Source organism: Euleptes europaea, chromosome 15 (assembly GCF_029931775.1).
Source record: "Euleptes europaea isolate rEulEur1 chromosome 15, rEulEur1.hap1, whole genome shotgun sequence".
In the NCBI taxonomy this organism is placed as follows: domain Eukaryota; kingdom Metazoa; phylum Chordata; class Lepidosauria; order Squamata; family Sphaerodactylidae; genus Euleptes; species Euleptes europaea.
In genome coordinates this window covers 47,779,514-47,793,370 of record NC_079326.1, presented here as the reverse complement: position 1 = coordinate 47,793,370, position 13,857 = coordinate 47,779,514, and the positions used below count along the sequence as shown (strand labels likewise).

Sequence of the window (13,857 nt, the reverse complement as noted above, 5' to 3'; positions counted from 1 at the left end):
AAGTATTACCTTTGGCTGCATTGTGCCCTTATAGATTTGTGTGCATTGATTCCCTGCACTTGCAGAAATTAGATCTGGTAAGAACAAAGAATCACTTCACTTAGTGTGCAGAAAAAGCAGCATGTGTGCTTCCTTGTTCACTCCCCCACCTCTGCACCACTCGTCTGATTGGCCAGTTTGAAAAAGAGGGTGTGCCATCTCGTTGTGGTGCTTCTGTCACATTGAAAGTGCTCCCGTCTCATTGGCTGTGTGTGTTCACTGTAAACTGCAAGCTCTCGATTTGAAGACTTTCTACTAGAAATTTCCTAAATAGATGAAATCATGCCTACATCTTACACATGGCTGGCAGATGTTAATAACTGGATACATCTTTTTTAACATTTTCAGTGTCTTGACATACCTTTTACTTGGAGCTCAGCAGGGTTTTTACCGGGTATTGCCAGGTACAACTTGAACATTTACAGTGCCATCCTAAGCAATGACCGTTAAACATAGGGCCAAACTTGACATTAAGGCATCCATAGGTCTGGCTTATGGATGCCAGCGCTGTTTTAGAGAACAATTTGGCCATTTACAAATGCCACAAGGGCACAGACAATCTTGGCCCTGCATTTTCAAGTGCAGAGACAGCCTTGTTTTGGCACTTGAAAAGGCATGTGCGGGGAAACAAGATTGCCTGGTCCCGCTGCGTCACAGGCCCTCGTAGCATTTTAAAATGACCAAATTCTTCTGTAAAATAGCGTCAGTGCCCACGGGTGGGACCCATGGAGGCCATAAGGTCTACTTTGATTCTTAGAAGGGTGGAACTCTGATTAGGGTTGCTCTGTTAGTTTTCTGCATGGTTATCAGTTTGCTGCCTGGTTATCAGTGGAGACAACTACAGGCATTAAAAAAAATTATTTGGTTTGTTACACCCGGAGATAGGCCTAGACTGGTACTGTTACACTCTTCCTTGAATATAATTTAGATAACAACATATTTATAGAGAACCAGGAGGATCTTACCAGCGTGCTGGCACCAGCCCACTGTTTTCTTGAAAGAGGAACAAGCTATCTATTCTTGTTCTGCCTTCTCTTCTGCTTTTTGCTGCTGTGCAGATATCACTACCAAAGAAGTTACAGACTTGGATGCTTCCCTTGCAGGGAGGTCTTGAGCCTACTGCTTTAAACAGCAGTTTCCAGAATCCCAAGGAAAGGCTGCAGCCTGTGGTTTGAGCCCTTTTGGTTCCAAACTGGTGTTCGGGAAGGACCTGGCTTGGCATCCCTGCCACCTGATCTGTTCATGAGTAAGCCAGCACAATTTGCTGTTTAAGACATGTGCTGTGGAGGCTGATAAGCTTAGTCATAAGCACAAAACCCTTATAATGTTTACATGGCCCTCAAGGGAAGTTGATTTTTCTTCTAAGAGGAATTGTTATCTTGCAGTCGAAGCCCCAAGGCGAACCATTAACCAGTGAATAGTTGCAAAATATGGCACTTTTCCTTTCCCTGGTACATATCCCTGGAAAAAGCTGGGGTGAATATGTGTGCCATAAGTGAAACTGGGAATGGTGTTGCAAGCTGTGATCAAGGAGACATCAAATAAATGTGTGGCTTCCTGAGTTGGTGATAAAGTCGTTTTAATTATAAGCACATTCTTAGACAAATTGTCCCTGACAAGGTCATTAAAAAGTAGGCGTACGTAGAGGTTTTGCTATGTGCTAATTAGATATTTAAACTAAAGAAAAGAAACGGACAGAATGACGCCACTAGTGAACATGGGTATATCAAAGACAAGCTTTAAAAAGACCTTAGAAATGGACTTCGGGCTGAACGTTACTAAACTTGAATTTCGTCAAGATATTTGCCACACTGATCCCTTATTCTATCCCTGCTGTCCATTTCATTCATCAGCACTCCTGGAAAGTGGAATGAAAGGTGTCAGAAGTAGTACCTGCTAGTGTGGGAATTTTTATGCTCTGGTCTCTGTTTTGAGCGGAGCTGCCCAGGTTAATCCCATTAAACTCTTAATTTGCCTTTGGTAGTAGCAGATATCAATCAGATGATTGGATCCATCCATGTGTATTTTATGAGTGTACTTGACATATCATCAGGCCCTATAATCCACTCACATTGTATACTACTCTGCCTTGCTTTTGGTAGTCATCAATATAAACTGGGACCTTATTCACATATATTAAAATGATTTGTTCTTAGCTAATTTGGCCAATGGCGTGTGTGTGTGTGTGTGTGTGTGTGTGTGCCAGCAAGTCACAACTGACCTATGGCAATCCCATTGGGTTTTCAAGGCAAGAGACATTTGGACGTGGTTTTCCATTGCCTGCCTCCGCATCACAACCCTGGTAGCCGTGGAGGTTGCCCATCCAAATACTAACCTGGGCCAATCCTGCTTAGCTTCTGAGATCTCACAAGATCAGGCTAGCTTGGAGCTCTCCAGGTAATTCTAATTAGCGTGTAGCTAGTTTATATTTACAAGCACGAGTTTGCAACTTTTTTGTCTTGCTCTTCCAGCATTCTGTCCTCTAGTGAGACAGAGAAATTCCAGCAGATAGAAGCAGGCTTGATTCTTCATGGTTAGGGTCATCAGGCCCCTATCATTAATTCCTTTGAACTGCATTTTTTAAATGTCTGCCATGTTGGCTTCAGTGTTCATTCTGATAGGGAAAATCAAAGCAGTTGATGGGGTACAACGATGTATGGATGCAAGAGAGATTATCTGTGACATTGCCTATCACCCCTGACCTTGTGTGGAGCAGTTACTAACAGGAATAGGACAGGTCAGGAGAAGCAAAGTCCCTTCTAAGGGAACTCCAGGATTGTGGGGGGAAAGGCTGTATTTCCAGCACTTACCCATCCCTTAAAAACCAAGGCCCAAATTTAGGAGAGGAAAAGGGCAATTCCCATCCATTTCCCACACACAGATTTCTTGTTTGGAAATTGGTGGGGGGACTATTCTTTACTGACTTTACAGAAGGGTTGCCAACCTCCAGGTACTAGCTGGAGATCTACTATTACAACTGATCTCCAGCCGATAAGAGTTCAATTCCCCTGGAGAACATGGCTGCTTTAGCAGTTGGAATCTGTAGCTCTGAAGTCCCTCCCTTCCCCAAACCCTGCCCTCCTCAGGCTTCGCCCCAGAAACCTCCTGCTGGTGGCGAAGAGGGAATTGGCAACCCTAATTTGTAGGCTGGAGGCCATTTTTGGCTTGGGGGAAGGAACAATAGAGGCAGGTTTTAGGAAGAAGGTCTCACCTCATCCTTGCTGAGCCTGGAGCAATTGCCTCAGTGATGAATGGGGGAGATGGGGGGGGAGCGTAGCTGGACAAAGGAGTTCTGATCCCCTCTCATCAAACCTGATGGGACTTTTCCTATATGTCAAAGTTGGTTTCTGATTCTGCTACAATTTTGTGACGGAAGATTTGGTTGGCTCTAGCAAGGACCTCATAAATGGTGCAATCTCTATGTCCGAGGGACACATTTTGTACAAAAAATTCTTGTTATATAAATAAGATTGGATAAATGTAAAGATCTTAGTTACACACAAATTCACCACCCCCATCTAGACAGAAAACACGAACATAAAAAACTAAAGCGTTACCTCACAGCTGCTTTGTTCACTGTCAACCTACTAGGAGGTTGCTGTAAGTTTTCCAAGTGATAGGCTAACACACAGTGTTCTCAGTACATATGTGGACATTCATAAACAGTTTATGCTCTGCCTTGGGTGGCCTAGGCCAGAAAGATCTCAGAAGCTAAGCAGAGAGTCAACCCTGGCTAGGAGAGGCAGGCAATGGCAGAGGCAGGCAATGGCAAACCACCTCCCAAAGTCTCTTGCCTTGAAAACCTCTCCAGGGGTCGGGATAAGTCAACTGAGGCAAAAAATTATACACACACACAATTTTATACCTGATGGTGGTTTTGTTTTTTTTCTTTTCAATAAAAGTAACTTTCAAGATGGCAAATAATATATATTTTTAAATGGGTAGTTTTTGCCAATATCTTGAATGTTCAGGAGAATCCATTCTGGGCTGTAGTTCAGTGGTCAGGTTCAGTTTGTGAGATTATGGCCTCTTCCAAGCACCTCCCCTCTCATGTGTAAGTTACCTGAGCTCTTCCTCTACCCATTCTATGTAGCCAGACTTTGACCTTGATTTCAAATCCAGAGTTTGAGGTGAGCCCTGGTTTTCATTTAAAGCTTCACAGACATCTGGGGTGAATTTCCATCCTGGTTACACTTCTTTTGGCAGGAAATGCATAGAGAAGTGGCAACTACAACTTTTTCCTCTTAGGACCTGCACATTATTGAACAGGGTCCCAAAAGTATTCACAAGTTTTCTTTCTGTCATTAAAAAAGCAACACTAGAAATCTACTGATTTTGCCACGGGGGTGCGAAAATGCTCCGTGGGAGCAAAGGAGGATTTATTTATGTCAATATCTCAACAAATTTTACTTCATGGGAGCAACAATAAGGTACTCAATAAACAAAAGGTAAAATCAGGGTAAGAAAATCCCAATTCAACAAACATCAGTATAAAATGGATTAAAACTAGAAACTCATATCATACAACACATGACTGCCTGGATGCTAACGTTAGGACAACATTTGAAGGGACTATTCACAGATCTATAAAACATTTGTCAGACAACCACCAGTGTTTTGGGTCCCAGCCTACATTCATGTGGTTCTTTAAGGTCTGATGAGTCTGGACTAAAATCTCTGAGTGTTATTCAGATTTACTACTTTCTAAATGCTGGCTAAAACAAGCTAGCTATATAATGTGAGCAATGAAAAGTCAGCATAAAAGTTCAAGCTGGCTGAACACATCCCAGTCCTCTATATGAAGTGGATGATAAACAATTTATGTAAACAAAATAAATCAATTTATTGTCCAGTGCACTTAAAATACAAATTACAAATATATGCCTTGAATTTGGTCTCTAGATTGAGCCCATGGGATATGTAGTCCTCATTGTACATTAAATAATACAACTAAATATTCACAAGTTGATGACATACAAATAAGACCACAATCACAGTAAACAGGACTGAACGCATTTCAGCCCAATTAAATATACCAAGAACAGTTGTTGGTACAAGCCAAAATAGGTGTTGATAAATTCCTAAGAAAAGGAAAATGAAAATAGAAAAAAAAATTAAACTAGAAAATACCAAAAGGGATACAAAAATGTTTGGTGGGAAGAAACTAATGGCGTCTGTGAGAAGTATTAGTTTCCCCAGCAGCAAGTGAATACAGCAGAGACAGCACATATACAAAAGTGCTATTTTTATTCACAGTGATAAAGTGCTTCGCCAGCACCTCCTCCTCACAACCCACAACCACTATACACATATTGTACAGATATATACACTTCTGGCACAGTTTACCAGCCAATGAACTGTTGGCTGCTTTGTTGCCAGGACTATCCTGCTCAGTCCAGTTCTGTCCAGTATTCTGCTCAGTCATCGAGCTATCATGTGACTCCAGCTATCACCTGGCTGTCACTTGGATCATTTCAATCTACTTGCTATGTGCAATCTTAACTGTCAACAGAAACATCAATAATAACTCACATATTTTATACTGTGTGGCCTGTTGGTGCCATAATTAGGACCATGAATCTTGTAGGGGAGGGGCTGTGGCTCAGTGGTAGAGCATCTGCTTGGCATGCAGAAGGTCCCAGGTTCAATCCCCGGCATCTCCAGTTAAAGGGACTAGGCAAGTAGGTGATGTGAAAGACCTCTGCCTGAGACCCGGGAGAGCCGCTGCCAGTCTGAGTAGACAATACTGACTTTGATGGACCAAGGGTCTGATTCAGTATAAGGCAGCTTCATGTGTTCTTGTTGCATGATTTCCATGCTCGCACATGAAAGTGTATGTTTGTAAATTATATCTTAAAAGAAAAAATACAATATGTCACGCATTAGGGTTATAATAGCAGAATAAAAGAAAAAACAGAATAAATAAATGAAATATCTTACCAACCTAATTTGGGCAGGCAGTTCATTCCCTCGTGGTGTGTACATATACATCAATCAGCAATCTGACAAATTACCAAAAGTAATGAACCCAGGCATAATATATAGCTGACAGGAGGAGGCGGCAATATCACCGGAGCAGCATGGAACATGACCAGCGAGGGAAGGGGCTTGCGACATCATGTTTTTTAATGAAATCTAGGGATTCAGAGGATTTACTTAAACTATCATTACAACGCTACAGTATTATATTGATATTTGGGGGGGGTTAAAAAAAATAAGAGGGTGCTGTGACACCATCAATGACTGTGGCCCCCTCCCTTGAAAATGATCATTATTTAAGCCACTTGCAGAAGAAAGTGAACACTCCACAACTGTAAAAATGCACAGGGATGGCGGGGGTGTGGAAAAACCCTTTCCAAGCAGATTTTCAATGCTTGTGGATTGACTCCCAAGAAAACCAGGAGTAACTCCGGTGTGCAGAAATGTTTCTTCCCATCGTGGCAATTCCTGCGTGACAATATTACACATTCTGGAAACTCACTGAAGTACATTGCAAATAATTTAGATTGGCACCTTTCACACAGAGTACATGCGTAGACTTTGTTGGAGCTGAGAAGAGAACTTGAATTTCCTGGGGGTAGATTTTTTCCTCTACTTCAGCATAAAAATACTTTAATAGGATGTGTGCGTCATGGCTTCTTTTGTAGAATCTGTTCAGAATATCATGAGATTGAATATGTACATGGGTATTCATGAATGGCAGTTTTCCCCCCTTCAAATTTAAATTAGCGTACGTGTTATCTGTTGAATTATGTGACTCCTTAATTGCAGCAACTAGCTACAAGTAGGAACATGGGGATGCATCCATTCACGCCACAAGCCAAACAGGTGTGGTAGCCCCACCTTCTGTCTCATGCCCGTCATGTGCTCAGCCTCAACCGTCATCCCTTCTTGGTCTCTCTGCTGCCTTTCTTTTTCACCCCAGAGAGGTACCCTGGAGCCACGATGATGCCAGCCGAGAAAAGTATGAGAAGCAGGAACTGAGGTGAAGAAGAAGCATAGTTCTGCAGTTAACAGCTGTCTGTTTGACAGTGCCAGCGAAGGATCTTGGGCTGTGCCATCCTCGCTCTCTTATTGCCAGAGCAAGTAGGAATCACGAAGTACACCCTGCCACAAACTTGGAATGCCTTCATTGGTGGTGGAAGGAGCAAAATTCTGATCTCTGATAACAGACTTGCCTTTCAGGATTTTCGTGCCTGTTTCCTTTTTTTATCACTACCAATAAATGGTGTTCTGTTGGTTCTTTTTAAAACCAATTGACATGGACAGAAATTACACCGTTAGCAAAAAGGTATATAACCAGTTGTGTGCCTCTGACTTTTCACAATGTGGCATAAGGGTGATTTTTGTAGGTGAAGAATGTAGCAACTCTTATGTTAACCTGATGTCAGTGATATATTCTGTAGCTGGGCTTGGTGAAATAAATACCTTTCCATTGTTGGGCAAGTTGGAAACAAATTGGTTTTATGGAATTATAGAATCATAGAATAATAGAGTTGGAAGGGACCGCCAGGGTCATCTAGTCCAGCCCCCTGCACAATGCAGGAAATTCACAACTGCCTCCCCCCACACCCCCAGCGACCCCTATTCCATGCCCAGAAGATGGCCAAGATGCCCTCCCTCTCATCATCTGCTTAAGGTCATAGAATATAAAACATCTGTTTAAGGTCATCTGTTTAAGGTCATAGAAAATAAAACAATTATAAAACATATTTAGTGTTGCTGGATGTAGGACTAGAATGTATAAGGCCCCTGTTCACCATATTTGTATTAGTTGTTGAAATCATTTTCTTGCAAGAAGTTATGTTGAAGGTTGTGTGTGTAATTGGTGCAAGGTTATTGGGGGGCATAAATATTCAAGCAAACTGAATAACATTTTTTGTGTGTGTGCATGACTTTAAAGTTATGCCCAAATCCTGTTAGACTTGCCATTTTTGAATGGGGATGAACAGGAAGTAAAACATGACTGTCTTATTACTGCCTCAGTACAGAGACAAAAAAAAGAATGATGCAGGAGGAAGGCAATTTTATTCCAATATGTTAATAACCCCGTAACTGTCTCAGTACATTTTGAATGCAGCTGTGTTCTCTGAAAATTAGTAAATGAAAAACAATCTAATTGAGTTGGGGTGGGAATCAATACAGTGGTTTCCATCATCGGTTTGTGTTTTAACTCCACAGAGGATTTCGCAGTAGCCTCTGGCAAGTACCATGTTTACTTGAAAGGAAGACAACCCTGACTGTAAGATGACACGCCCCAAAAAAGTTACACCCAAAAACAGTTGGACATAACTGTAACTTGTATGTAGATTTAAGACACACACACACACTCCCTTTTTTGATGGCATATCTGGGGGGGGGGAACGAGTCATGCATATGAGTAAAAATACAGTAAAGGCTAAGTTGTGATACTAAGGAGTGTTCAGAGATATTCTGTCTTCAGAGGAAAGTTGTCTACTATGGAACCTGCTTTACAAATTGAAGTGAACGGTTAGTTTTGCTGTGGGGGACTTATTGGCTTAGGGGTAGGGGGGCAATATGGGGCAAGCAGAGCGGGTGGAAGACCCAGGAGGTAGAGAATCGCAGGAGCAGGGAACCCAAAGACATAGCAAGAAAAAAAGAGCCGTGATGGAGTATACTGTGTAGTGAAGAACAGGGGAGGGAAAGACAGGTGGAAGAGGAGGCGGCTGAGGGAAAGACAGGCGGAGAAGAGGGAGTTGAGGTAAAGAGGAGCTATATTTGGAAGTGGGAAAGTTACCACAAGGACTAAGGACATGTATGAATGTTGTTAGAGTGGAGAGGAGGTGGCTAACACTGCAATCCTAAGAGCACTTTTTTGGCAGTAGGCACCACTGGATTAGAATCAGAATAGAATCATAGAGTTGGAAGGTACCACCAGGGTCATCTAGTCCAACCCCCTGCACAATGCAGGAAATTCCAAACTACCCACGCACACAGCCCCAGTGACCCCTACTCCATGCCCAGAAGATGCCCAAGATGCGTTCCCTGTCATGATCTGCCTAAGGTCACAGAATCAGCATTGCTGACAAATGGCCATCTCACCTCTGCTTAAAACCCCTCAGGGAAGGAGAGCTTACCACCTCCCGAGGAAGCCTGTTCCACTCAGGAACCGCTCTAAGTAGACTTGCTTAGGATTGCACTCTAATAGTGCAGTCCTAAGGGAGGAGCTAAAAGGGCTTTGGAGGTGGTGTGACCCCAGTGTAAATGGCACGATGTCCAAGTGGGCAATTACACCGGCCCCCTTAAACATTAAACACCTATGAATGGGCCCCTTTAAACATTAGACACTGTCTGAGGAGAACTTGGAATCATACATGTTGCTATCCATTGAAAAGGAATTGTTGGATGCAGAAGCGATTATCAACAACCATCTAGTGCCGTGTTGGCGAACCTATGGCACGCGTGCCACAGCTGGCACGTCGAGCCCTCTCTGTGGGCACACGCGGACCCGTCCGGTCTGCCTAGGGCTGTGCCATGTTGCCTGGGCTGGTGCCCTCCCTCTCTCTCAGCTGAGCTGCGCAGCTCAGCTGTTTGTCGGGGCCCACCCATCTTCAGTTTGGACCAAGGCTGTGGCCCCTTGCCACGCCCCCCTCTCAGCTGAGCTGCAGGGCCCCCGCCCGTCTTCAGTTTGTCTGGGCCCCCCCATCTAAAAAAGCATTTAGAAAATTCTACAACATTTGCAGACAATCCTACAAACCATCAGGAAATCTACAAGGAATTTTCTAGCATTGTAGCAGCTGCAAAGGTGAATTTTAGTAACAGATTTTTACAGTTCCGTAAGATGGAGACAACCCTGTGTTTTCTTCTCCAGATAAAGCCAAATTTGAAGAATTTGATCTTTCCTGCCTACACTGGTTAGATTTAGAAAATCTGGAAATGGAGCTAATAGAATTTCAAGAAAGCTCTATCTGGAAAAATAAATTCTATGATCTGCGTGAAACACTTGAGAAGATAGAAGGGATGACAAAGGACAGCACAGTTAGTTCTGAAAATGAAATCCTTAAAGTGTGGAATTCCCTGCCAAATAAGTCAATGAAAGCACTTGGGATTGCTTTCCTTACTTTGTTTGGATCATCTTATGCTTGTGAGCAGCTGTTTTCAGCTTTGAATTATATCAAATCTGACACCAGAAACAGGCTAACAGATGACCTGAGTGCTGCATGTGTTGCTCTCAAACTTACAAAGTATGAGCCAAGGGTAGACAAATTATCAGCATGCACACAACAGCAAAAATCACATTAATTGTTCAAAAAATTTGACGATGTCCTCAAAGATGTCACAAAAATGGTGAATTACATCATGGCTTATGCTCTGAATTGTCGACAGTTTCAAGCACTTCTTGAGGAGGTTCAGGCACAGTATAATTGTTTACTTATGTACAATAATGTCCGGTGGCTGAGCAGAGGACAAGTCCTGGAGAGATGCATGCCAAATGCAAACTTTTACCTTTCAATAAAAAGTTGTTTGTATAATTGAAAGCTCTGTTATTGTTTTTTTTTTAACGCAAAATATGTGAATGTATGAGTTGTTTTTTCTAAACTAAAACCTCAGTATATTGTCGAAGGCTTTCACGGTCAGAGTTCATTGGTTCTTGTAGGTTATCCGGGCTGTGTAACCGTGGTCTTGGAATTTTCTTTCCTGTCCTTCAGTGTTACTACTCTGAAGATGCCTGCCACAGTTGTTGGCGAAACGTCAGGAAAGAAAATTCCAAGACCACGGTTACACAGCCCGGATAACCTACAAGAACCAATAAAACCTCAGTATTCAGGTTAAATTGACGTATTGGCACTTGGCGATAAATAAGTGGGTTTTGGGTTGCAGTTTGGGCACTCGGTCTCTAAAAGGTTCGCCATCACTGATCTATGATCTAGTGAATTCAAACGATTGCTCTTGGTATAGTGGGCTGCATGAAATATGCTTTTGAACTACCTGTTAATGTGTAAAATGTTCAGTACAAACAAACTATTTAAAAATATCCACCTTTTATTTAAAAAAATTAAAAAATCAATTATAACAATCTGTATTTACATTTAGTATCTACTGTATACTGCCACTAATATGTACGATATATGTACACTGTAATTACTGAAAAATATACATTTATTTCGCAAAAAATTAATTGTACCTTTTTTCCAGTTATGTCTTTTTTTTGAAAATTTTATTTCTTATAAAAATTAAATGATAGCCTTATAGTTGTGGGTGGGCCCCCTTTGCCTCCCGGCAACCAGTATTTTTAGACCCAGTCCACCACTGTTTGCACACACACCTCCACCATATCCTCACAACAACAGCCGTGTGTAAAGTAGGTTAGACGGAGAGACCGTGATGGGCCCAGCGTCGCTTGGTGAGCTTCCATGACAGAGCAGGGATTCAAACCCAGGACTCCCAGATCCCAGTCTAAAACTCTAACCACTACACCATTCCTGCTTTTTTTTTTTTTAAGTGTAAGCCAATTTGAGGACTTTATGGTGGGAAAAAAGCACAATATAGCACAAAATAATAAGCAAATAGACCTGGAAACCTGAGGATGGCAGAATGTCCCAAGAGTTCATTTTGGAGCAGGGGGACCAAAGAGCGACTCTGCTGTCCTTTAATGCTCCAGTGTTTCCTGGTATCAAGAAAAGTGCCCCCCCCCTCCAAATCTGAGACGATGCACGTTACTGCATCAGTTGCAGTATTTTGTAGCCAAACACTTAGCGTTTAGTGTTGCAAATTGACTTTAGAACTTTTTAATCGGGGTGATTCGTAATGCAGTTATAATAGAATGCTCTCTTTAACTTGAAATTGTCGTTTTGGTCACACTGGGAGTTTATGCACACATTCATCAGAAACAGATGTGGAGATGGGAAACAGGCAATACTGGAAGTAGTCACCATTGTGCACGCTTGTTCCCCACACACACTCTCTTGCTTTCTTCCTTTTTTTTTGCTTTTGTGGAGGGACCGTGGCTCAGTGATATAGCCTCTGTTTGGCATGCAGAAGGTCCCAGGTTCAATCCCCAACATCTCCAGTTAAAGGGACTAGGCAGTAAGTGATGTGAAACACCTCCGCCTGAGACCCTGGAGAGCCACTGCCGGTCTGAGTGGACAGTACTGACTTTGATGGACCGAGTGTCTGATTCAGTATAAGGCGGCTTCATGTGTTCCGGGGTCTCCTGATTTCTTTTACAGCTTTTTAAAAAGTGGACTTACGTTTTCTACGTCCAGCAAAGTTACCCTGTTGTCTTTTTCCTTAAACCCCCACCCCCATTCAATCATAAATGTTTGGGAACAGGATAAACGGCATGCCTGCCATAACACTGGAAATGTTAAAAGAAAATCCTGACGTAACACCCAGCTCAGTTATTTCTGCTTTAGGTCTCAGTTTGATTTCAAACTGCTGAAGCCTGGTGCTTTTGATTTCAAACTGCTGAAGCCTGGTGCTTTTGCCTTTAACCACCCAAGCATTAAAGTTACTGGTTCAGTTGAACTAAAGTAGCACCACCTCAAGATTTTGGAGACGCCAAGTCCCCTGTGGCTGTAAGACTCCACTAGAAAGTGTGAAACAATTTAACTTGAAGTGATAGCAATGAAATAAATTGGTGGAGCTGAGGCCTTTCCCTAATGCCAGGGAGTCCCAGCGACCATCATTGGACCAAAATAAGAAATATGCCCTGTGATTTAAGAAGTAAATTATTCTATTATAAATGCACATTGTGCAATAAGAAGCATGCTTAATATATTTCAGGGAGTCCTTTTCTCATTAAACTTTTTTTAGAACTTGCCTTATCCAAGAATGTGTGTTATCGAAATTCAGTTCTTGAGTTACAAAGGTAAGAATGAGTGTTTCATAAATAATATATTTCAAAACAATTACGAAGTGGTGCTGGGTTATGCTAATAGTTTTAATTCCCCCCACCCCAAAAAGCTGTAGAATAATGGTTGATCTTTATCCCTGAACAAAGCTAAATTCTTATTTACATGTTCTCTTTCATTTTGACTCGTACTTCCAGTAACATATTCACAGTCTTTTGTAAACAATATATGGCCTATTTATCTGCTTATCTTTTATTGATAAATGTTCAACCAGCAGTCCCAAAGCAGCTGATAACATCAGTTAAACTACAGTGGCTGCAACATGATTAAAAATTAGCTATCTGTAAAATCAAAACCATGAAACCAATGACAATTTTTTTCTTTTATACTTTATTAAAACAAACTAAATAAAAACAGAGGTCTAGAACACAAATTACTAAATACATCGACATCAAAATATACAAGCTCAAACTAATTGCGCATTCAAGACCAAAAATAATAATTATTTTTTCAGACTTTTGGCCGTGTAAAAGACAAGTTACTTTACTCAAACGAAAACACTCTGTCAGCTTCTCCAGCCACTTCTCCTTTGGGATTTTATATTTTCTTCCAATTTTGGGCAAGTATTAACTTTGCCAATGTTACTACATTAAACACAAATTCATGGACTTCTTTCAGAAGATGACCAACGGCAAAATTTAAAGGCCGCTTCTCCCTCCAACCTGTAAGCACATCTAAAAGAGAACAAAAAAGGTCAGAAGAGTGGTTCCAGAATACTTCTGATAAAAAAACACTTCTGCGATATAGAGGTGTTACCAGTAGTAACCATTCTCGCCTCCACTGGTTACCACACAAAAAGTTATCATTTCTGAATTTTGAAGCCTACATACATTGAAAAAGATTTCCCTTTATACCTATATTGGATATCCTGTGGAACTGATTACCTTTGAAATTCAGAAGAGGACTTTTACCTCCAGATGTATACTACAAGACCTTTCCATAC

At 41.7% G+C, this 13,857-nt stretch overlaps 1 protein-coding gene across 3 annotated transcripts in view; it reads left to right on the top strand.

Annotated features, from left to right (window-relative positions):
* CREB1 (cAMP responsive element binding protein 1) overlaps positions 1–13,857 on the top strand; it is a 49,671-nt gene that overhangs the window by 12,209 nt on the left and 23,605 nt on the right. For 2 of the 3 annotated variants that reach the window (XM_056861051.1, XM_056861049.1), the window contains exon 2: positions 12,817–12,871. The exons of the other annotated variant lie outside the window; for it this stretch is intronic. The gene's annotated coding sequence lies outside the window, so the exon portion shown is untranslated. The remainder of the gene's footprint in view (positions 1–12,816; positions 12,872–13,857) is intronic. 3 annotated transcript variants of the gene reach the window in all.